The sequence below is a fragment of the Melospiza melodia genome, unplaced genomic scaffold (assembly GCF_035770615.1).
Source record: "Melospiza melodia melodia isolate bMelMel2 unplaced genomic scaffold, bMelMel2.pri scaffold_37, whole genome shotgun sequence".
Classification (NCBI taxonomy): domain Eukaryota; kingdom Metazoa; phylum Chordata; class Aves; order Passeriformes; family Passerellidae; genus Melospiza; species Melospiza melodia.
In genome coordinates, this window is record NW_026948690.1 from 6185326 (window position 1) to 6210080 (window position 24755).

Here is a 24755-nt window from a genome sequence, read left to right on the forward strand (position 1 = left end):
CACAATTCTTAAACACCAGGAGCATGAAATGTTCCTTTCTCACTCACCTCAGGATCTTCAGCACTGCTGAATACACGCTTCAGGTGACCTGTAGTGGGAAGGGAAAATGAACCAGATGCTGTCAGAAAACTGCCTGGGCTGCTGAATCCCACAGAACAAGTCAACCCAAACAGAGATGATTTCCTGTTTCACAACATCCCTCCAGCAGACACATTTCATTCACACAGCCAGCAAGGGATCAGGACAATATTCTTGCCTGTGCGTACAATTTGGCCTGTTTTGCCAGTAAATGAATACAAATATGACCAAGAAAATGCAAATTGTTCTTTAACACTCAGTGCTCCTGTTCTACCAAAGACATAAAACAGCTTCTGAAATCCTCTCCTTGAGGTTCTTTTTTTTTTTTTTAATCAGTTGCATGCACCGGTTCTCATTAACTTGCTTGAAACAGTTGCTCAGAAAAGCTTCCCTAAAATCCCCCTGAGCTGTGGCAGACACTCACTGCTTTGGAGTTTGCATTTCCTTGCAAAGGGAATTACTATTTTAGTACTTTGAAAAAGGTCAAGTTAGACAGTAAAATCCTTTCATGATAAAATTTAAAAAGAAATAAACTTTCTCTGAATTCTGGGAACAACTGCAGAGTTTTTAGAAGGCCTTCCAAGAAGCTCTGCCAGTCTACAATCTCAAAGGTGTCTTGCTTGTCCCAGCAAACTGAGGAAATGGCAGACTCTGCTGCCACAGACTCTCCCCTGGAGGGAACGGAAGCCCTGCAGGTTCCCCTGCAAATGCTGCCCCTGTGGCTACAGACCCCCCCTTTTTAGCTGAATGTCATGACAGGAGCTTTACCACACCAGTGGCATCCTAATGCTCTTTCTCTTTCAAAATCAGAAACTCAGCCACCAGCAGGAAGACATACAAAAGCCAGGTTAGGATACACCCTAACCTAAGTAGAATGGAAAACTCTACTTACGTGCAAAGTGTGTAACGTAATACGCGGAAAAACAAACACCATAAGCAGCAAAAGCTGCTGTGGCCAGATGGTGGATCATATTCCCAGAGCTGTGCCAGTCTTCTCCAACACTAGAAAAACAAATGGCCTCTCAGAGTGCAACTACCCACTGACCAATGCTCCAACCAGGAGGGTTCTCCTGATGTGAGCAAGGCTGCTCTGACACTCAGGCCTTCTGTGCACCAAGGCAACCTTCTGATGTCACCACAACGATGTGGCAACCATGCCGTGACATCACAAAGCAAAGTATGACAAAGAAAAGCATCACAAAGCATGTTGGTCTGTGAATTTATGCAAAGCAATAATCAACCTTCCCTACAGCAAACACAAAAGAGCCTGGGAAGTTCTTCTCTGTCACAAAGCACCACAAATTCCCCTCATGGGCCAAACCCTGTTGTTCAGGGGATCCAAGAGGAACTCCAAGAGTGCCTCAAGCACCTACAGCCTGTACCCCAGCTGAGCACTCAGATGGGACCCAAGCAAATGAAACCAGACCAAGACAATGGCCCACAGCATTGCACATGTGAGAAATGACTCTCACTTTTAACATTTTAAAGGTTTAGTAAACCTTAAGAAAGGACTGAATAAGGAAAAATTGCAGCATTGGAAGTCTCTGTGACTAGTAGCCACGTTCTCATCTACAAAAAGGATGTTCTGCCTTTTATACCCTTAGCCCCTCCAAAAGTTTTGTCAGTCAACTCTTTCTCTGCTGTCCATTGGTGGAGATTACTTTCTTGCATCCTGACTGGAGGTCAGGTGTTGTTACACCCTGCCTGCTGGTCACAAGCCAGCCCTCCCCAAATGCCCTGACTACCAAGGCTATTACAAGGGGGACAGGAAAGAGGACTATGGGAGGATATATTACAATACCATCACTACACATTTGAACATCCACATAACATCTGCTTCTTAATTGTCAGAGCCAACCATTGCATTACTCGTCTAGAACACACAGAACCAGGAGAGAAGCCACTGTTGGCATCACAGCTGAAATGTTTCCTAACAAATCTCCCCACATATTTGCACCTTTATTGGACATGCCCAGGGCTCCGGTGCGGACACATCTCTGCCTTTCTTCCCCTTTGGCAGCAGTTGAAATGGCAGCATCTGCCCGCCAGCAGCAGCTGCTCCAAGCTGGGAACGCCACTGGTGCTGCTGATTTCCAGAGGCTTCTGTGTGCCAGGGGAAGCCAAGGCAGGAGCGGGTTGAACAGTGCTGGCACTGCTGCTGCTCTGTGCCAGAGAGCCCCGGCTGGGCAGGGCACGGTGCCCACTGCGCTGCGGGCTCCTTCTCCTGCCACAGCTGGGCACACCTGGCAACAAGGCATGACAACCTTTGGGCAAGCCAAGGGGTTGCTGGAGCTCCACTGCTCTGCACACACCCAGCACACCTGCAGCACACAATTTTAACCCTCAAACAGGTAAACCAAAGGGAAACAGCTGGAAAAGATTTCATTTGAACCATTCCTTATGCTTCAATAGAAATGACCAAAATGAACGTCACCGAGCAGGGCCCGATCCACACTGCCAGCTCAGTGTGAGAAAAGAGGCATTACTTTATTTCAGTGCTGGGTACGTGAGGAATCACTTCCCTGAAACATGCACACCCACGTGTTAGTATCCACGGAACTAAGACATTACTTTCATTACTTTTATTCATTCCTTTGCTCAAACTCACAGGCTAAACATTCTCACAAAGTGTTTGACATGTTTAAATCACTTCCCCAAAGTTACTGACATTTAGAGTAGGGGTCTCTTGAGGGTCTCTGGTGGTCACGGGGTGAACATCCTGTTCCTCAAATTCTCCTTCCATGGTTAAGAGCCTTCTTCTGCTTGAATGCATTGCAGCTACCTCCTCAGTAGGCCCACTGTCTTTATTCTCAAGGCTAAGACATCCACTTGCACACATTAACCACTGGTGTGAGGGAAGGTACAACTAAGCACTGCCTGTTAAAGCTTAACAAATTCACAATTTGTTGCAGGTCAACACTTCCCCAATGTCTCTCGTTCCTTCTCTGGGAATCAAACACAAGCATTTTGTGATCCCTGAGCCCAAGGCTGCCTCCAACCCTCCTGTCACCCAGCAGCCCTTCTCTCCTCACAAACAGCAGGCCCAGCAGTGCCTTCCCTCACTGGCTCAGTCACCAGCTGTGTCAGGAGTTCTCTGTCACACACTGCAGGAACATCCTGGACTGTTTGCTCTCCGCTGCACTCTGTTGCCAGCAGACATCCCCACCCTGTTCCATGCCCCTTGCAGAACCCTGCACCTGCTGTCCATGGGCACCTGGCAAGGGGAGGCACTCACGGCAGAGAGGCACCAGCTGCACTGGGCAGGAACCAAAACCCTCTGGGGCACAGCTGCTGGCCTGGGTCTGGCACAGCTCTGCACGCCCCACTCCTCACGGGCTCTGGGCTGGAAATGCAATTGCACTTTCTGCCTCATGGAGAAACACCAGGGCTGCACAAACAACGACCAGCAGGCCACATCCCAAAGGCACTGCAGCATGGAGCTGAGAAGGAAGATCCTTCCCCAATTCCTAACCATACCAAAACCACCATCATTGGGACTTTTAATCTTCTGAATGTAGAGCTGATTCACAGGGTGACAAGGGAATCTTCCAATGGAGTTGAAGTTTGGTAGAGTTTTTATTCTGAGTCCTACTAAGACTGTTGATCTGAAAATTTATTTGAAAATATTTTTAAAAGGCTGCACAGTCATATGGTTTTGTTCTAATACCAAGATGGCTAGATGAAATGTACTGGCATTTTAATTACATCCAAACTGATTAGTCTGTAAAAGCCTTCCTGCAGAATAGCCACTAAACAAGAAATGAAAATCTGTGGACTTTTGACTTTGCAAATTTCTACTAAATTTATCAGACAATGAGGCATTTTTAGGTAGATCAAAGAGCAAATTAATTCCTATGGATAACTTGATTTGGATAAACCTGTTGATTACAAATTAAAACTGCCAGCACATACTAAGTGGAAATCTGAATACTCACTCCTATGAGCTCTGATGTATTAGATAGTCATTGTTTGCCATATTAACAAAAATTAACATTCTGGCTGTTTTTTTTTTTTTACTTACAACCAGCTCTTCAACACTCTTTGTAACATCAGAAAGAGAATTTGTAGCAATGTGAACCATGGGTTGGTGGGGCATTGCAGAAGGCTCCTATGCCAGCACTAAACGTTCACATTTACCATGGCATCACTTCTTGCCTTTAATTCCAAGCTACAGCTCAGTTCCTGCAGTATAGATGCACACTTGTAGTCTGTATTTGCAGCTGGTTCTTACCTTCCTGTCCATAAAAAAATCATGCTTGGATCTCAAATCAAAATAAAATGAGGAGAGAGTCAGGTTCTGGATAGGTATAGCAAAAACTAAGAGTTTTTTTGCAAATATGCTGGAAAGTTGTTTGTACATTCTGCAAAACCAGCAGATTAAAGACTTGCACTCTAGCTTGCAAGCTGAGGTTTGCCTGTTCTTTCTGGACTGATTTCTTGAGGCCAGACACTGAACCTAATCAGTAAGAAAATCCAAACCACAGGAGTAGTTTGAAGAATATTGTAAATTATTCTGTTATGATGCTTTTTGCCTAAAAGTTTTGGCCATCATCTGATTGGAGTAATTAGAGGAGATGGAAGCCATCATACTGTGCCTGTGCACACAATTCCTTCCCAGGAGTAATCCATGAAGCAACGCTGACAAATCCACACCAGCAGCTGCTGCCACACAGCCATGAAGCAGAGAATATGTATTTCTGCTACACTTGGACAGCTGAAGATGCCTCTGCTGAGCTAATTTTAGTGACTGCTCACCACAGATGAGACCTTGTGGTCAGTCTCCAACAAGTCAGGGCAGTTAATATTCTGCCTAGATGAAGTAAGTCTAGAAATACATAGACCATGGAGCCTGAGGAAAGCCAGCAGCTGTGGGAGATTTGTTTCCATATCTTTCTTTTTACTAATTTATTGCAGTCTATTATTTAAAGAATGGAAACTTTTGGCATATCATTGCCTGGAAGGTTGGTCAATCTTCCATTCATGACTCCTCTGAAAACATCACCCCATTGTTTTTATCAGTAGCTCTTCCATCATCATGGCTCACACAGCATTTCCTGCAGCTCTTGCTGGAGTCAGGGAAAGGCACCAGGAGAAGGGGAGAAAGCTGTGTGCAGAGACTGTGTCAGCTGAAGAGAAATTTGTTCCTCTGATTTGACTGAATGGCTGCAGGAACCTTGCTGGCACTGCTGGTGGGGTGGCCTTTTGCAGGGCTGGGCAGAGTTTGGGGCCCAGGATCCCTCCTCTCGGTGGCACACCAGGGTGAGCAGCCCCTGTCCCAGCCAGGAGCAGAGGTTCTGTGGCTCTGCCCTGGGCACAGGGACCTGCCACTGCCATGAGCTCCTGCCGCGGCTCCTCTGGGGCAGCTCCTGCTCTGCAGCGATGATGGGCGCAGCTGGGGGTGGCTGCAATGCAGGGTGGCTTCCAGTGGGCTCTGCTGGTCTGCCACACTGGAGCCAGCAGAGCTTCTGGAAGGAGTCTCCTCTTGTGAGCTGCTGGAGCTGGAGCTGGCACTGGCCACAGAGCCGCTGTGTTCATCCCTGACAGGCCCAGAGCACAGCAGCCTCTGGGCCTCCTTGCTGCATGATGGCAGTGAGGAGGCCATGGAGCAGAGGTTCAGTATGCATGACTCAGTTTCCTGATAAACTGTGCTAAGAAAAACCTGCATCCCTCCTGCCAGATCTAAGACACTCCAAGAAATCTGTTGGCACTTTGGGAGCTCAGAATTGTTTGCATTTTGAACAATTGTCCTATGAGCGCTTTTGATGGTTTTTGTCATTTTGTGTTGATTCAGTTGATCCTTCAGAGAAGCTTTCCTAATAATATAAAACAGGAGAAATTGTGGAGACCCTGGGGGGGCATTCCCTGGTCTAGGGAGACACAAGAAGCTTCCCCCAAAAAGCTGTTAGACCCCATTGGCTCCTTCCCCTGTTCCTATGTCTGTTCCTGTGTTCCTGAGCCACACCTTCCCTATTCCCTGATTGGCCCCCTTATCTTTGTACTGCCCCGAGATCAGGGTCAGCCCCCAGGCCCCTGTGGAGACAAAGTGAGACCCTCTGTGTGTGGCTGCTGGGAGCTGAACATCTCCCTGCACAGCTGAATAAAACATCTGTGGAGATCATGCAAAGGTCCTTTTTGCTTCTTTACCCTGGACTATGCTAGCAGCAATTCAGACTGCTACAGAGGAGAAGCTGCAGTACTGGCACCAAGGTTTTGGCAACTTGACCATAGGCACAGAGGGCGTGCAGGATGCTGCTCTATGAATTCCTTAACCAGCCATCTCTGGTGCTGGCATATTCCCTCCAGCTTCTGGTGCAGCCAGGGCCACCTTTGGTCCAGTAGATGACATTGTTATTTGAAAAATTCGGCCCACTCCTTGGGCAGGAGGCCATCCACAGGCTCTGGTCCTGCAGCCCCCTGCTCAGCTGGGGACAGTGTTCCCTGTGGGGAAGATGGAGCAGCCATCACAGGGTCTGGGGGGCTGCTTTCAGCAAGGTGGCCAGGCTCTCTCCCTGCTGGACTCTAGCAGTTGTTTGGGGGAGCTGGTGGCAAATTGTATGTAGTCCTGTTCATCCTACTCAGAAAACATGAAAGCTTCTATCATTCTTCTGCAGAGTTGGCACGCTGGATTTCTCTTTGCCCACTGCAGGATGCAGCCCAGGCAGAACTGGTGGTGACAGGGCAGAGAAAAATTCACATCCTTCTTAGTGCCCTGGCAGATGGGGCAGCTCAATTCTGTCCCCATGGCCATGTCTGTCTGTCCCAGCAGCAGGGAAGAGCTGAGGACCATGAGCTGCTCTCATTGGCAATCCTGCTTGGCCAGAGCCCAAGCTCGAGGCAGAGTGGTCCAGGCTCTGTCAGTGCCCAAACATAAGCAGAAAGGGATGTTGTATCACAATCCATTCCTTGGTGAAGGAGGTCCATAGCAGCCTCAAGAGCACCTCAGACACTCAACAGTCAAGGCAGTAACATATGGACAGGACACAGATGGCAGTTCATGGCTAGGAGAGCATTCATAGGCATATCCAAGGACCAGTTTCCCAGGAACTCTCCACAGCTCTGGGATCTGCCCATCAGCTTTGTCAGAAGCTTCAGCAGAACAACCAAAGTCCTAAAAAGCAGCTCCCAGACACTTTCCTACCATCCTGCCTGAGTAGCTGGGTTGCTTGCTGCAAAGCACTCTTTTTCTTCTCTTCCCCAATCCCCTGTGGACACTTGCAGCCAAAATAAAAAGCTCCTGGCCCTCTGTGTGATGTGATAATACAGTTTTTATATTTCCATGCTGGGATGAAAGAAAGCTGTGCTGTGGGTCAGGAGAGGCCAGGACCCACTTGGCCTTCCTGCAGGCTGAGGTGGTCCCAGCAGACATCCTGCTGCTTTTTTGGGGAATGTGTGAGGGGGAGTGGAGGGGGTGACAGAGAGGCCGAGATCATAGAGTGGAAACTCAGCTCCAGAGTGGCAGTGCACACTCTCTCTGCTAAATGCCTGCTGGGGCTGGCAAAGAAGGAAAAGGCCCCAATAACAGCCCGGTGGCACTGTGTCTCAGGGACAGGTACAGGGAGGTGACAACAAACAGCAGCATGGCTCGGTCGCACAGCTCCTAGGAAGCAATGACAGAGGGGCCTCATGTGCCAGAGGTTTCAGAAAGGCTGTCTTCTCAAATGGCCACTCTAAAACCCCTCTCTTTGCCTCTTGGGTTTGTGTGTGCTTTCGACAGCCACCGCTTCCTGGGGCAACGCATTCCATGATTTCATTAAGCGCTCCTTGAAAAGCACCTCCCATTGTTCAACTGAGCTGCCAGCCTGGTCATTTCAGAGGGTGCTGCCTTGGTGCAGAGAAAAATCAATCTTCTGCCTTTCAGGGAGCTGAAGGAGGAGGGACTCTTCACCATCAGACACCTGGCTGGGTCCCATTCAGAGGTCCTGCTTTGCAGACTTGGTGAGGTTTGCTTGGCAATTGCCAGCAAGGTGAGAACATTGTTCTGAATTGTCCCCCATACTTCATACACAGTGTGTAGAGTAGGTATGTGCTTGCTAACCTCCATGTGTGCTCAGGGTCTGCCTTAATTTCTGGTTTTAGACCTGAGATTTCCAATGTCTGTCAGCTGTCTGTAGGATCTGTGGGCACATGCAGCTGTATTTACTGGCAGCTCGGGTATCTGACACTCATCTTTGAGTGTGGTGCCTTCATAATGCAATGTGCAAATGCAGAAACTGAGACACTAATGATGTTAGTTTCCAGAGTCCCAGTCTCTGCCCAAGCTATAATTCAACACTGCAAATTATTCTGTAGACCTGAGCCTGTGTTTTCTGTTTCCTGGCTGAGTGCTTCAGCTGCTGGTGTTGATTTTTTGAACAGGAGCACCTGACTCTTTTATCTTTATGACTTTTGCCTTCATGATTTGAAAGCAGCTCTTTATTTATTTTCTAGTAAAAGGGCCTAAAAACAAAGATGTGGACATTTAAGAAGGGTTAAATAGAACACCTAATGAAATTTTTATTTACGCCTGCAGTAAGCAGGTCTGAAGCCAGAAATTGGTGCCAGAGTAAGTGCCTTTCTGTGCTTGTGCTCTCCTGCTCTTCTGTCCTTGTATGTTCCTCTGGACACAATGGGAAGTGTTGTCATTTCCTGGGACTTCTGTTGAAGGCAACTGGTTTTCTTTCCAAGGTGATTCTTATGTTTCCCCTCATGGCTTCCCCAGGTGACCAACCTCGGTTCCAAGGTGTCCTGCTCTGCCATTGTCACTCTGGGAGAGCTCTCTGTGACCTTGAAGAAGGACATGGACTCTGAGGTGGATGAGGTTGCTCGGGTCCTTCTCCAGATGGTGTCCAACTCCCCAGAATTTGTTCAGAAAGCAGCCAGTCAGACCCTGGGGATCATGGTGGAGAATGTGACTCCTGCACGAGCAAAGACTGCACTCATGGACATGGGAGTCAAGTAGGTTCTTCTTCTTTTAGTGATGTTCTTCACCTTTGTGTGTGGGGGAGGGAGAAGGGATGAGACAGACAATGGGAATGGTTGGAGGGAAGGGTCCTGATGCCAAATTTTGCCCCAAACAGGCAGAGTGACTGCCTAATCAGACTCAGCTTAAGTCAATTAAGCAGGAGGTATTTTTATTAGCGACGCGTCGGAGAAATCACAAAATGGATTTCTGAGTTCACATAGCAAAAGCAAGCCTTATATACATTTTTGGGTATAGGATTACATCAGATCAGATGCATAATCATGCATATTCATATGGGGCGTGATGTAGGCGGAGCGTGGGTGGAGCGTAGGTGGAGACATCTCTTTTGGGGAATTTTCAGGTGGTCGTTCCTGTTGCCTTCATCATAGACGGGGTCTTTCCGATGAGTCTTCCTCTTTAAACTTTTGAACTCCTTTCCTAATTTGGTCAATTCCCGGTGTATTTGGCTTAGATCCCGTGGCTTGGCAAAACCCTTAAGGTCGTTTCGACATTGCTGGCTCTAAACCTGCTTAGCCCATTAGTTTCTCCTATACCTATCTCTTCTCCTGTCATGATGCTCTACCTCGTATCTAATTTGTTGCTCTGTTTTCCTAGTGCTGTGCTTTCTCCGTGTGTTCTAGTGCTAGGCCCTTCTTTACATGCCTCTCATTCCATGTTTTAACCCATTACTTCTGGAAGGCTATCTGTTTTAGGGCTTCATTTCCCCCCTTTTTCTTGTAACTTACGAATTCTTTCGTCAAGTTCTGGTCCCACAGGACGCTGATAGGTTCGTACCATTGCCCAAATCATTTGGGTTCTTTTCATTATGCTCCTTAGTCTCCACCACAAACAAATGTTTGTAAGAGTTAGTAATAACAAAGCTACAATTACTACTAGCATTGGGTGCACCAGGTAATGGAAGACCTGTGTAGCTGTTGGGGAATATCCTGTAAAGATGTCCCACCAGTGATGCTGGCCTACTTGTTCTACTTCGGTCAGGACATTCTTTATTCTTTCTGAATTGTGTTCTATCTGCCATACCATTCGTTTAGTTGTTTGATTCACCTTTTGCACCAATTTCTTTACTTCAGGGTGTGCAAGCATTGCTTTAAGAATCTTGACGTCCATCCCTATTTGTAATTTCGGTATCTCTTGATATAGGTTGAAATTTGCGTTAATTAGCTGTTGGGTAGTTATTGGGACAGTGTAATGAAAATCACAACCTACGATCTTGGCAAAGTTGCATACACCAAAGTTAGTATTGTTAGTCTCTTCTTGGCAATTATCTATAGTGACGTTGTCACAAGCCGTCCTTACGCAAGCACACCCATTTCTTATATAGTAAACTTGTGATTGTGTTCTATCATGCGGAAGCATTTCTAAGGTACATACACTATTTTCAGCATCTAAGCATAAATCTTCGGCTTCTACCACAGCATTTTCGCAAACATAGCCTAATTGTCCTCTAGGGATACATGCTTCTGTGCTAACCGATTGCCACCTATTTTTGGTGTAATCATAACTGGCCCAGACATTATGGCCTATTGGCCTGACAATGACATCTTGGTGTATTGTCCCTAGAGTGAGGATGGGAAAGATAGCTCTTTCCTCTGCCACACTAATGGTGAGGACATAAGCTTCAATGTGTTCTTGTTGAGGCTCATAAGTGAAGTTCACTAATTGCCACCAAGCCTGATGGTCCCTCTCAAATTGTGTAGTATGATTGTCTTTTAATATTGTTTCCCTTATTTCTTGAGGTAATATACCTGACGTTCCTTCTCTCATTATTCCTGCCGCTACTGATTGCACCCATTGTTGCATCTGAGAGCATTGGATAGCGAGTGCAATGTCTCTGCTAAGTTCCCCTGTGTAGTCAGCGAGCTTTACAAAATCTTCTGCAGTATGGTTTGCTACCATGGTTAGTAATTTCACCACTAGTGATTGTGTTTCAGCTAATGTAAGCATGGATGAACTGAGGGGCATCTTAAGCTTTCCTAAGCTTGATGTGACGGTACTTAATTTGTTTACTAATACCTCTTGATCTATTGTGTTTACTATGCCAAATCCGGTGCCAATCCACCCACTTAGATCTCTTTTTGTTCTTTTGTGATGAGACCTTGTCACTAGCTATGCATTCCATCCCTTAAGGCTTTGCTGTATAAATGGTCGGCAATCCTTTTGCAAATAAGTAATATCGGTGTGAATGTTCATTTGCACCTTTTTCAGGGAATAAGTGGGGTCTAACAATAATTTTAGTTCGTTAGATTTTCTTATCACCTGAGGCCCTATAAGGGTTAGGTTATGTACTGCTTTACATTCCACTGGTAGGGTGGTTTCTTGGGTCGAGTTTACATCCGGATCCGATGGGATCACGCCCACCTCATATGCACCATTACGCTTAGGGAAGAAAGAACCCTGTTTCAGTGTCTTCGATTCCCTTTCACACGTGAACATCATTGCCTGATCTAATCTGAATGCCATCTCACACTGGGCTTTCCCTTCCTTTGGGCCACTAGATGCTACAATTTCTCCCGGAAGATGGAGAAGGGGGTGAGGGTTATAGGTTATGTTTTGGGGACGTAGTTCCCCAAGCGAATCCTCTCTATAAATTACTGAGGTTCGGGGCTGGGACCCGGGTGGATCTCCCCTGAAATCGGCCCACTGACATGAAATTGGGCCCTTATGCTGAGTCCAAATAGTGGGCTTGCCCATCTTCACTGGACTATAGGTGATTATGTCATTTTCAGAGTCTGGGTTCGAGGGTTGAATGGTTAATACTAGTCGCCTCGTTTTTCCTTCTACCGGTCCTTCTACCGGGTCAAGCTCTCGACACCCAACCTGAATCTGGTCTCCCTTGTTCGCTACCATGGAGAGCTGCTCCCATGTTTCACTTGGAAATGGCTGGTTGTTACGTAAGGCATAAACCTCGAAATAGAGTTTCCTCATTCCCAGTTCTGGATGGGTACACTGGCCTGAGACCATGGGTCTATTGGGGAAGGGTCTTGGGGAAGAGCTATACTTATCGAGAGTCCAATGATCAGAGTTGTAAAGGTTTGAGATGGAGTCGGGGTCATGATGTCTGGCTGTCAATTTTGTTTCTTTTGGCGCTCTTGTTGCTTGATGTGAATTTGTTCTACCCGTAAAATAACCTTTTCTAGTTCAGTGTCTAAATCTCTTTGTTTTTTAAAGGGTCCAATTTGGTCACTTGTTAGTGGATGTCGTGGGACAGAAGAATAGCAACGAGTCGATAAAACCTTAGAACGACTAAGTTTCAAACAATATTGTAACCAGCGGTGTACCTTCCAATGGCACCACCCTAATACAATTTGTTCAGGAGCTTCAAACAATTCCCTAGCCTCTAAAATGGGTCTGTTGGCGAATTTCTCTAAGGCCAAATAGTCGTCATTTTCCCTTGCTTCTTTGCAGCTACACTCGTAACATTGGAGGTCCAGTAAACAACTTTGTACGTTCCAAAATTTTCTATCATAACCTCCACAAAGAAATCCAATTAGTCCCACACAATTTTTTTTCCCACACCCAAAACACGGCTGATCGTGAATAGGGTCCTGTGGGTCAGGTCCTTGTTGACTGTATGTTTCAACCCACCCTATCCACTGTATTGGCGTGCTACGCAATGCAGCTCTAGCTTCGGCATTAAATTCTGCTATGAGAGATAAAGGTTTTGGCAAAGTCAATGTTAGTTTATGTTGGATTCTCATGTGATCCTGCGGAGACAGCTGACTCAGAAGTCTGTACATCTAGGGCAGGTTTAAGCTCCTCTTGTTTGTTTTCCGGAGCTCTCTTGACCTGTGAATAGTGGATCCACGTAGGTCGTTCCTTGATCCGAACCGCGGTGAAGGTAGTCAGCAGCACTTGTAAAGGTCCCTCCCACTTTTCTTGTAGGGGTTTTCCTAAAAGATTCTTAACATACACCCAATCACCGGGGTTAAACGGATGCAATTTACAATCAGGTTGCTTAGGTTGGTGCTCGATCATCACAGTAGCATTCTTATCAAACTGTTTCCCCACCGCAATTACATAATCGTAAATGTATTGATTACCGATCTGGTCTATGACATCCCCATTTACAACTTGCATAGCATAAGGTCTACCATACAGAATTTCAAAAGGACTTAACTTTTCCTTTGATCTTGGTTTGACTCTCAGTCTCAGCAGAGCAATAGGCAAAGCTTGATACTACTGCAAATTAGTGTCTTGGCATATTTTAGCAATTTGCTGTTTGATGAGATGATTCATCTTTTCCACTTGCCCACTGGCCTGTGGACGGTAGGGTGTGTGCAATTGCCATTTGATTTGTAATGCTTTGCTTATTGCTCTTACTACTTTTGCACAGAAATGTGTACCTCTATCCGAAGAAATGCTCTTCGGTACCCCAAACCGTGGAATAATTTCATTCAACAGTACTCTAGTTGCCTCTCTTTCCTTATTTGTCCTACAGGGGAATGCTTCAGGCCACCCAGAAAATGTGTCAGTTAATACCAACAAGTACCGAAACCCCCCTTTTCTTGGGAGTTCAGAAAAATCAATTTGCCATACCTCACCTGGGAATTTACCTCGGTTTATGGCTCCTTGGTGTACTTTGGTCCCTGTATTCGGGTTGTTCTTCAGACACCGTTCACACTGGGACGTAACGTGTTTTATAGTAGTAAATAATTTTGGTCCTGCTATTCTGGTCTGCAAATATTGGTAAAGCGAATCTAGGCCCCAATGGGCCTTCTCATGTTCTGCCTTCACAAACTGCCACATCACGTTTCCTGGTATCACTAACTGTCCTGTTTCTAATTGACCCCAACCATTTTCTAGTATTTTGCCCTTATTCTTTTGAATCCACCTATGATCTGATTCTTGGTAATCTGGCTGGATATTGATATCCAGCTCCCCTGGTATTAGGGCCGCTATTTCCGCTTCCCTATTTCTTGCGGCCGCCAATTAAGCTTCTGTATCTGCCTTCCTGTTCCCTATTTCTGGAATAGTATTACCTTTCAAATGCCCCTTGCAATGCATTATGGCCACCTGTGTTGGGAGTTGGACCGCCTCCAGCAGTCGCAGAACCTCTTCTGCATGTTTGACTGTTTTTCCTTGTGTAGTCAACAGTCCTCTTTCTTTCCAGATGGCTCCATGAGCATGTACGACAGAAAAGGCATATTTAGAGTCTGTCCTTATATTAATTTGCATGTTCTCTGCTAATTCCAGGGCTCGGGTCAGAGCTATCAGCTCTGCCTTTTGAGCTGAAGTCCCTGCAGGCAGGGGGTTTGACTCAATTACCCTCTCTGTAGTGGTGACTGCATAGCCAGCCATTCTTACCCCTTGCTTCACGAAGCTGCTGCCATCCGAAAACCAGTTGTCCGCGTCTTCGAACGGCTCTTCTTTGAGATCTGGGCGACTGGAGTAGACGGCTTCAATTGTTTCCAGGCAGTCATGTTCGATGGGTTCTGCTGGGGCTCTTCCTTCTAAGAATGAAGCTGGGTTCACAATATTAGTTACCTGAATGGTTACATTATCTGATTCAGCCAGGATGGCCTGGTACTTTAAGAATCTGGAAGGCGACAACCAATGGTTGCCTTTCTGTTCCAGCACAGCTGACACAGTGTGGGATACTAACACAGTCACCTTTTGGCCCAGCGTAAGCTTCCTGGCCTCTTCTATGTTAATTATCACTGCGGCCACTGCCCTCAGACAGCCTGGCCATCCTTTACTTACTTCATCCAATCGCTTGGAGAAGTAGGCCACAGCTCTCTTGTGTGGTCCCAACTGTTGTGCTAGTACTCCTAGGGCCATCCCTTGCCGCTCATGGGAAAATAGCCAGAATGGTTTTGACACATCTGGGAGACCTAAGGCTGGTGCTCTCATCAGCTCCCGCTTCAGCCTCTTGAAGGCCCCTTCCGCCTCGGGAGTCCAAACTAGGACATTCTTGGTTTCCTTCAGCAAATCATACAGTGGTTTAGCGAGTATCCCATACTGATAGATCCATAGCCGACACCAACCTGTCATCCCCAGAAAGGCGCGCAGGTCTCTCACCGTCTCTGGTTTGGGCATCTGGCAGATGGCCTCTTTCCTGGCTGCTCCCAGGGATCGCTGTCCTCTGGAGATTTCGTATCCCAGGTACACCACTTCCTTTTGCACCAGTTGTGCTTTCTGTTGAGAGACTCGATATCCACTTAAACCCAGGAAATTCAACAAGGAAATAGTCCATTCAATGCATTCTTCCTCCGTCACTGTCGCTATTAGGAGGTCGTCTACGTACTGCAGGAGGGCGCCATCTCCCGGTGGCCCTTCCCATTGTTCTAATTCTTTGGCTAACTGATTCCCAAAGATCGTGGGCGAGTTAGACCAGCCTTGGGGCAACCGTGTCCAGGTAAGTTGGGTCTTTCTCCCCCTATCTACTGATTCCCACTCAAAGGCAAAAATCCTTTGACTCTCGGGGGCTAAGGGAAGGCAGAAGAATGCGTCTTTCAAATCTAATACGGTGAACCAGGCCAGGCTATCCTTTAGCCTAGTTAAAAGCGTATATGGATTAGCAACCACCGGGTGTAATGTCTTGGTTATTTCGTTTACTGCCCTCAGATCCTGAACGAGCCTATACGTTCCATTAGGTTTCTTTACTGGCAAGATCGGTGTATTAAAATCCGATTCACATTCTACCAATAACCCCAGTTCTAAAAACCTTTTGATTATGGGCTCAATTCCCTTTCTGTCTTCCATCCTCAGAGGGTATTGTTTTCTTACCACCGGTCTTGCCCCGACCTTAAGTTCGACAACAATCGGTGTCGCTCGTTTTGATTTTCCAGGTATATCCATAGCCCATACTAATGGATAAGTCTTGCTCAGGATTCGCTCGAAGTTGTGGTTCTCAGGTTTGGGTTCCACACAACTGATTGTTAGGCTTAGGGCTGTAATCAGTTGTTCATCGTTTACTTGAAATTCCAATTTATCTTTATTGAATTTTATTTTGGCTCCCAAGTTCTCTAATAAATCTCTCCCTAATAGAGGCTTTGGTGAATTTGGCAAATACAGGAACTGGTGAATTCCCATTTGTTTCCCAATTTTGTATTTGATAGGTTTCAAAAAGTAAGCTTTTTCTGGTTGGCCTGTTGCTCCCACAACTTGTACAAATTCATCACTTTTAGGTACCAGTTGTTGATTTAAAACCGAAAAAGTCGCTCTCGTATCAATCAAAAAGTCCAATTCCTGTTTACCTTCCCCTAGCTCCATTTTAACCAGTGGGTCTGCTAGGGTATGGCCCACCGGTCCCCCTCATTCACTTTCTTGCCGTGTGGTGGTAGTAGTGGCCATTAGCCTTTTCTTTAATTGGGGGCATTCTTGTTTCCAGTGCCCAGTCTGTAGGCAGTATGCACATTGATCTGGCCCTACTCTAGCTGGGTGGGGTTGGAACCTCCCTCCCCCTTTCACTGGGTAACCTCTACCCCTACCCCTGGCTCCAGGTTCCGGGTAACCTGTCTTCTGAGCTGCTACTGCCACAGCCACTACTCGAGCTATCCTCCTGTCCTCTCTTTTCTTCTCCTCAACTTCTCTGTTATTATATACCTTCCATGCCTCATTCAGCAAGGCCTCCAGGTTTTTATTTTCTGGATGCTCAAGTTTTTGCAATTTCTTCCTAATGTCTGGGTTACTCTGTCCCATCATTAATCCCAGCAGGTGTTGTTTTCCTTCTTCCGTTGCTGGGTCCAGGGGTGTGTATTGTCTCATGGCTGCCCTAAGTCTATCCAAAAACTCTGACGGGGTCTCATCCTTTCCCTGCCTAATGTCATATAGCATTGACCAATTGATAGCCTTAGGGATCGCATTACGCAGGCCCATCGCGATCAGCTTTCTATACTGCACCAGTCGTCGATAGTGTTCTTCGTTGCCCGGGTCCCATTCTGGTTTACTGCTGGGGAAATTATCCTCTAGTCTCCCTGACAATACTTGGGCATGTCGTTTTCCTGTTTCCAATACGAGTTCCCTTTCTGTATCTGTCAGTTCTGACAGCATCACCTCTATATCTTCCCAGTCAATATCTAAATTCTTCGCCATTAGCTCAAACCTCTTTGCTACTCCCTCTGGATTCCTCCTGAAGTTTCTTGCTTCATCCCTCCAATTGTTCAAATCACTTGTCGAGAACGGCACCTTTACTCTAGTCTTTTCCCCTACCATTGGCATAATTTGTCGGAGAGGAGCTATCGTATGGTTCCCCTCCTCTCTTCGCTTTGCTTCCCCTCGTGCCACAGATCTGGTATAATACGAGTGACTGGTCCTTGCCCCGGGGTCCTCTTCCTGTGCCTCTATGTCCAGTTCCTCATTTTCACCTCCTATCTCTATTACACAGTCCGTCTGACTCCCGTCCTGGGTCTGTCGTCCCCCTAATATCTGTCGGCTCCTATCCTGCCCCGGGCTACTACCCCTCTCGTCCTCTGCTGCTTTCCCATCTCTTTTATCCTCTATCTGTATTATTATACTCAGTCTCTGTGAGTTGTTCTCTGTCTCCTTTTCGCATGTCACATTACCACTCCCCTTACTATATTTTAATTCAGAGACGTCGCCCCCCAATGAGCCGCTCTTGTCCCCAGCCTTTGGTGTGCTGGTTTCCATTCTGCAAACACCAGTCCTTGGTGTGCTAGTTTCTATTCTACAGTTACCCCCATTTCTGGATGTGTTACTATCCCCATATGGACTAAGCTCGGGCGGGCTGCGTGTCTCCCCCCGGCTCTCTACTCCCGACGGACTGCCTTCTTCCCTTTCGAGTTCCAGTCTGGGTGGGCTGTCAGCATAGCTCCCCGACCCCTGTGGGCTACCTGGTTCCTGAGGGCTGCCTTTCCTCTCGCTAATCCCCGATTTTGATGGGCTACCCTCCTCCCAGCCGTTGTCTAGCTTCTGAGGGCTGCATCCAAACTTAGATTTCCACCACTGCTCCAATTCCTTTAATGGGCTAGGATCCCCTTGTTCCTCTTTTGGTCTGGGAAGGGGTCCTTCCCGCCCTGGAGCGAATGGATGGTATTCCCACAAGCTTATTTCGCTCTCCTTTCCACTATCTCTCCTTGTTAACTTGAGACACTGCTGTCCAATACTGCATGCATCACAGCAACGGTCCTTTGACTTCGGACCCTTCTTATCTCTTTCCAAAGCCAATACTAGGGGGTCCTGAGGGGCTACATTAATTCCACATTCCTTTTGCCACTCAGGTTTATTCCTTAGGGTGAAAAACATGTCTGCGTATATTACCTCATCCCATTTATTGAGCCGCCGGAGGAAGAGCATAAGTTGCAAAATGGTATTATAGTTAGTTGTCCCCTCTGGTGGCCATTTTTCTCCGTCATCAAGATGGTACAGGGGCCACCATTGTGTGCAATACTTAAGAAGTGTCTTTTTACTTATGTTTCCCCCTGGAATCCCTCCCAGGTCCTTCCAGTGTTTTAGGATACATCCTAAAGGGGTTTTCATATTTATATCTTTACTCTGTTGGCTTCCCATGGCTATTCTCTGTATTCGTGCTCTTTTCCACAAGTACTATATGCCAATATACCTTAACACTTCATTCACACAATTTCCATTCGCTTCGTCCAGAAAATGCGGATCGGGACTCCGCTCTCGTTTCGCAGCGATGCTGCGTCTCACTCACTCCACACACACACCCGTACAGTGAAAGGCTCCTACCTTATGGTCTTATGTCAGAACAGACTGTTTTACCAGGTTTGGTCACGAGAGGTCGCCTATTGACCGCGAGATACCGGTTTGCCAGACTCATGCAATCACAACTGTAGACAGTATAACAACTGCAGGGGGTGACAAATTTCTTGCCGGACGTCTATCAACTTAGTCTTTTCTAAAAGATTACAGAGAGAGCGACAAGATATTTCCTGTAAGATTTTGCAACAGGCACATAGAACAGACACAAAAGGATCTCTGGCTGACAGACCTCTCAGAAAGCAATCCACAGTGTTATAACACAGTGCACAATGTTTAAAACAGTTCCCACACAGTAAAAACAGATCGAAGATACCAAGATAAACAAATACTCCCTCCGGCAGGACTTTAACCTGTGTTTTCTCCCAATTAATTTTAACCGAAGCTGGGATTTTTAACCCCAGCAAAACCAATGCTAGCCAACCAATGCTAGCTAACCAATGCTAGCAAACCAATGCTAGCAAACCAATGCTAGCAAACCAATGCTAGCAAACCAATGCTAGGATTTCAACCCAGCTGGGATTCTTTACTGGGGCGTCCCCCAGCTTTCCCTTCGGGCGGTCACGTCTGACCCCCGTTTCCCAATAAAAGCGCTTTATTCCGAAACCAATAAAGAATTTAAATACCTCTTAATTGGAGCAGGAGATGCAGGGTACTCTTCGTCCACCGAAAGCACTGGTCCGGGGGGGAGTCTCTTCTGACAAACGTTAGTCAGGGGCGCCCGAGGGTCCCGACCCCGGATCCGGCTCGGGGAGGACCCCTCAAGTCCTGGATCTCCTGTCTGGTCCCATCTGGGTCGCCAGAAATGATGCCAAATTTTGCCCCAAACAGGCAGAGTGACTTCCTAATCAGACTCAGCTTAAGTCAATTAAGCAGGAGGTATTTTTATTAGCGACGCGTCGGAGAAATCACAAAATGGATTTCTGAGTTCACATAGCAAAAGCAAGCCTTATATACATTTTTGGGTATAGGATTACATCAGATCAGATACATAATCATGCATATTCATATGGGGCGTGATGTAGGTGGAGCGTGGGCGGAGCGTAGGTGGAGACATCTCTTTTGGGGAATTTTCAGGTGGTCGTTCCTGTTGCCTTCATCATAGACGGGGTCTTTCCGATGAGTCTTCCTCTTTAAACTTTTGAACTCCTTTCCTAATTTGGTCAATTCCCGGTGTATTTGGCTTAGATCCCGTGGCTTGGCAAAACCCTTAGGGTCGTTTCGACATTGCTGGCTCTAAACCTGCTTAGCCCATTAGTTTCTCCTATACCTATCTCTTCTCCTGTCATGATGCTCTACCTCTTATCTAATTTGTTGCTCTGTTTTCCTAGTGCTGTGCTTTCTCCGTGTGTTCTAGTGCTAGGTCCTTCTTTACATGCCTCTCATTCCATGTTTTAACCCATTACTTCTGGAAGGCTATCTGTTTTAGGGCTTCAGTCCTGTATCCTGCATCTTCTGTGGACTCAGTGACTTGATTCTCCAACCAACCTCACTTCTTTCCTCTTGTCACCTATTTCTGCCCTCCTGCAGCCCATCAGTTCTCAGAATTACAGAAGTGTAGAATATGGGGAGTTGGATGGGCCCATCAGGACCATGGAGTCCAGCTCCTGGCCTTGCCCAGAACAGCCCAAGGGTCACACCAAGTGCCTGAGATTGCTGTCCAAATGCTCCTTCAGCCCTGTCAGGCTTGGTGCTGTGACCACTGCCCTGGGGAGCCTGTTCCAGTGCCCAGCCACCCTCTGGGTGAAAAACCCTTTTTCCTGATATCCAAACTAAAGCTCCTCTGACTCAGCTTCCTGCTACTTCCTGGAGTTCTCCCAGCCTGTCAGATTTTCCTAGATGTGGTGACTGATGGGGAAGGGAAAGTGCCTGCAAAGGCCAAGGATAGAGCCTTGTGCTTTTGTGGGCAGAGGGACAATTGCAATTGCAGCTGTGAGCAGTGTTTTGTATTTCACAGTGCTAACCACTGAGGCCCTGGGAAAACCACGTCTCCTCATGATGCCACTAACTTGGGAAACGAAGAGCATCCTTGCCCTCATGGAGCACATGGGGGACAATCTGCTGGGTGTGGCACAGCATGCACAGCAAGTGCAGCTCCTGCCAAAGGAGTCTTGTATGACTGTCATGGCCTTAGAGCTCTACTTTCTATTCAAAGTGATGTTTCATGTTAGCCTTGAGATGATAAATCACTTTACAGGCACCTTCACAGGCTGACTGCCATGGGACAGTTGAAGCAAATGCTGCCTTAAATGTTGGTGCTGGGCCTGATAGTTCCCAATAGACACTCTCTAGAACAGGACAGCCTGGCTAAACTGCCTGCCACAATTTCCTCAGCTTTGCAATAGGGTAAAACATTCAGATGGATCCATTGCCAAGCCCCACAGAAGAAACAGGCTGCATTGCTGGATATTCTGCAACTTCACAGCCCACCACGTGTTTTCCCTGCATTTGTTGTTTTCCAAAACTCTGCAGATTTCGGGATACATGGGTGAAAAGAGCCTCAGTCCTGCTGCAGGTCTCTGTGGTGTGCATCTGCCCCTGTTCTCTCCATTGCCCTTCCTACTCATGGCATGGGGGGCCTGAAGCTGCTCCAGATTGAGGACAAGGTGAAGGCAATCATGGCTGAGCCTCACACAGAGGTGAGGGGGGAGCTGGGCCAATCTCTGCTGGCAGGAAGGGTCTTGTGGCAGCCCAGAGAGGCTGCGCACATTGCCAGGGAACAGCTGTGCCCTGCACGTGCCCCTGCAATGAGCTGTGCTGCTGCCAGTGCCCCTGGAGCTGTGGGGCTGCTGAGCTGTGGGGCAGGCAGAGGAGCAGGAGGGTGCATGTGCAGCTGAGCCATTCCTGGAGAGCACAGGGCTCTGGGCTCCCTGCTGTCCCAGGGCAGCCCAGAGGCCAGGCTGTGCCTGTGCCACATCTGGGCAAGTGGCTCAGGGTTTGCCCTGGCCTGCCTCAGTGTCTGCCAGCAGGAGCATGTTTCCCTGTGCAGCTGTTTGGACATTTCCAGGAAATGTGTCCCAGGAATTATGGAGCTTCAGATGCTTTAGGTTTGCATTGTGGCCTCTGTTAAACTTTGTGTCTCCGCTTTGCAGATCTGACTGGTTACCGTCTTACCGAGAAGTTTCCTTGGGACACTTCCAATGTTCTCTCACCCACCAAGTCCTCGCCTCCCGTCCAGAAGAGCTCTCTTTCCTCCAAGCTCAGGAAGAAGCTGCCGCCTGTATGGAGAGTGTTTGAAGAATAGGATTGATGCGTTAGGCTTGATAGTTACAGCTATACATATGTTCTGATCTTTAGATGTAGTTTTGAATTAATGTGTTTTGATTCTGTCTTTAAGTTTTGATGACATACTTTTAATGGTATATATTTTATTTTGATGATGAAAAAAAAAAAAACAAAAAAAACAAACATTTAAATAAACCAGGAGGAGAATGTGAGACCATGACCTGCTAGCCTAGAGATTATGGGAGTGCAGCTCATTCAGTGTGCCAGTGTCTCACCACATCCCTTCCTCATTGGGCCTCTCCTCTTCCTCTTTGGCCATGGTTTCTTTGTGTCATTTGTGCTGCTGTTTTCAACTTGTCATTGTAACAGGGCCACACATTGACATGTTTGGGGGACAATGGATCCAAAAGATCCTGTCTAGTCAAAGGTTTTCTACCTAGGTGTGTTCTGTGCTCACCAACGGCCTGAGCAAAGAAACCAAGAGAAGTGTGCCCAAATCCCAAAGCTTTGCTCCTTTGCAGTCTCCCACAGATCTGGCTCACAGGTGTCTTCAATCACAATTCCATAGGTAAGAAGAGGTCATGAATTTCACTGGGAAATGATGCACTGCTTTGGCAATCACCTGTATGTATATTTATCCGGGACAGCACTCCAGCTGTGTTGTTTGCACCTTGTTTGCAGAAGGATGAGTGCACTGGGAGGCCAATAACAAGTGACAAGGGTTCCTCCAAGCTGCACTGCAGCCTGGGTGCCATTCAGCCCAGAGCTAGGGGATCATTTGTTCCCATGGACCAGTGCTTGCCAGTGGAATGAATTCCTGCACAGCTGGAAGAAGCAATTCTGGATTCAGCTCCAGCTGTTGGTGGGCTGCATGATCATTGACAATGCTGCCCTTCCAGAAATTATTCTGCAGTTTCCTTTCATAGTCATTTGAAGCTTTGAAACTTCACATTTCAATTTGCTTTGCCTTAGGGAAAAACACTTCTGGGCCCAGTGCAAACTGTAACCTTTTGGCAGCAAAGTCCTCATGGTTGCCAGCTTCTGATGTTACAGAATGTCACCTGGCTGCATGTGCTTGCTTAGCTCTGGGTCTAGTCCTGGCCTAGTAAAACAGTTGGTAGCTCTATACCTTCCTTTCTCTTCCTCCCTCTTTTTCCTTATTTTTCCCTTTTCCCCCAGTTCCTCCTCAATGCATTTTGCTGTGGTTATTCAATAAAGGTACATTTGTTTTGGTTATAGCAGCAACTCCCTGCACCATGTCGGTGTTTTTTGCACTGTGAGATCAACCCACAAACTACCACAAAACCCGTTTGTAAGAACGGATCGTGACACTTGTATACATACTATAGAAACCTTCTATCAAACCTTAAAAATTCTCTACAAATTCATTTCCAACATTACTGGGCCTGGCACCGCCCAGATCTGGTGTTTGCTGCCACCACCAGTGCCCAGATCTGGAAATTCCCTTGTTCTGGCAGAGCCAAGTCCAGCAATTTTCTGGTAAAGAAAGCCAAAATCTGGCAATTTCTGCTGCCGGCACCGGCAATGCCATGATCTGGTGTTTGCTGCCACTGCCCGTACCCCAGTCTGGACATTTCTTATTCGAACACAGCCCAAGTGCAGCAATTTTTTGGAAAAAGAAGACAAAAGGCAGCAATTTCCTGGTGCCAAGACTGTCACCACCCAGACCTGGTGTTTGATGGCACCGCCCATGCCCAGATCTGGACATTTCCCTGTGCCGCCACAGCCCAAGTGCAGCAATTTGCTGGCAAAGAAAGCAAAACCAGGCAAATACCTGGTGCCTACACTACTCCAATCTTGTGTTTGCTGACACCGTCAGTGCCCAGATCTGGAACTTTTCAGATGGCTGCACAGCATAATTCCAGCAATTTCCTGGCACAGTAAGTTAATTTTTGGCAATTTCTCAGTGCCAGCACAACCCAAATGCAGCAATTTTCTGGCAAAGAAAGCCAGAACCCAGCAGCTTCCCAGTGCTGCCACCAGCACCACCCAGATCTGGTGTTTGCTGCGCAAGTGCCCAGATCTGGGAATTTCCAAGTGGGAAATTGCCCAAGTGCAGCAATTTGCTGGCACAGAAAGCCAAAACCCGGCAACTTTCTGCTACAGGGTCTGGCACCGACTACATCTTGTGTTTGCTGCCCCAGTACCCAGATTTGGAAAATACCTGGTGCCAGCACAGCCCAAGTCCAGTGATTTGCTGGCACAGAAAGCCATAATTTTGAAATTTGCACGTTCTGGCTCCAGCACCATCCAGCTCTGGTATTTGCTGGGACTGCCAGTGCCCAGATTTGGAAATTTCCCGATGCCTTCACAGCCCAGGTCTAGCAATTTGGTTTTAGGTAGCTTAGGCAGAGAAGTTCCTTTGGACTGTGACTTTCCTTTCTCTTGGAATTGTTTAAACCTGCTCTGGACTGAAAACCCAGAAAAACACCGGCAGCAGCTCACACCCGTGGCCCACCGAGCTCTGGGACGCTGCATTCCAGCACCAGAGGGACTCAGGAGAGACCGAGTGAGCCAACTAAAACCCACAAAAAGGACTTTCTGAATCTGCCATCTCTTCAGCACTGTCAGAAGTTTGATTTAATATTATTCATTTTTCATGCTTGTGAATACTTTACTTGTGAAATAAACTGGGGTTTTTTCCCTTTTCTCCAGGGAAGTCTTTTCCTGAACTAGTAGGGGGAGAGGCCGCTTGAACTTGCTTTCTAGACGGACCCCTTTTGGAGGTTTCCTCCCAAAATTTGCCCTAAACCAGCACAAACAGTCACAATGAAAATTTCACCAGTGG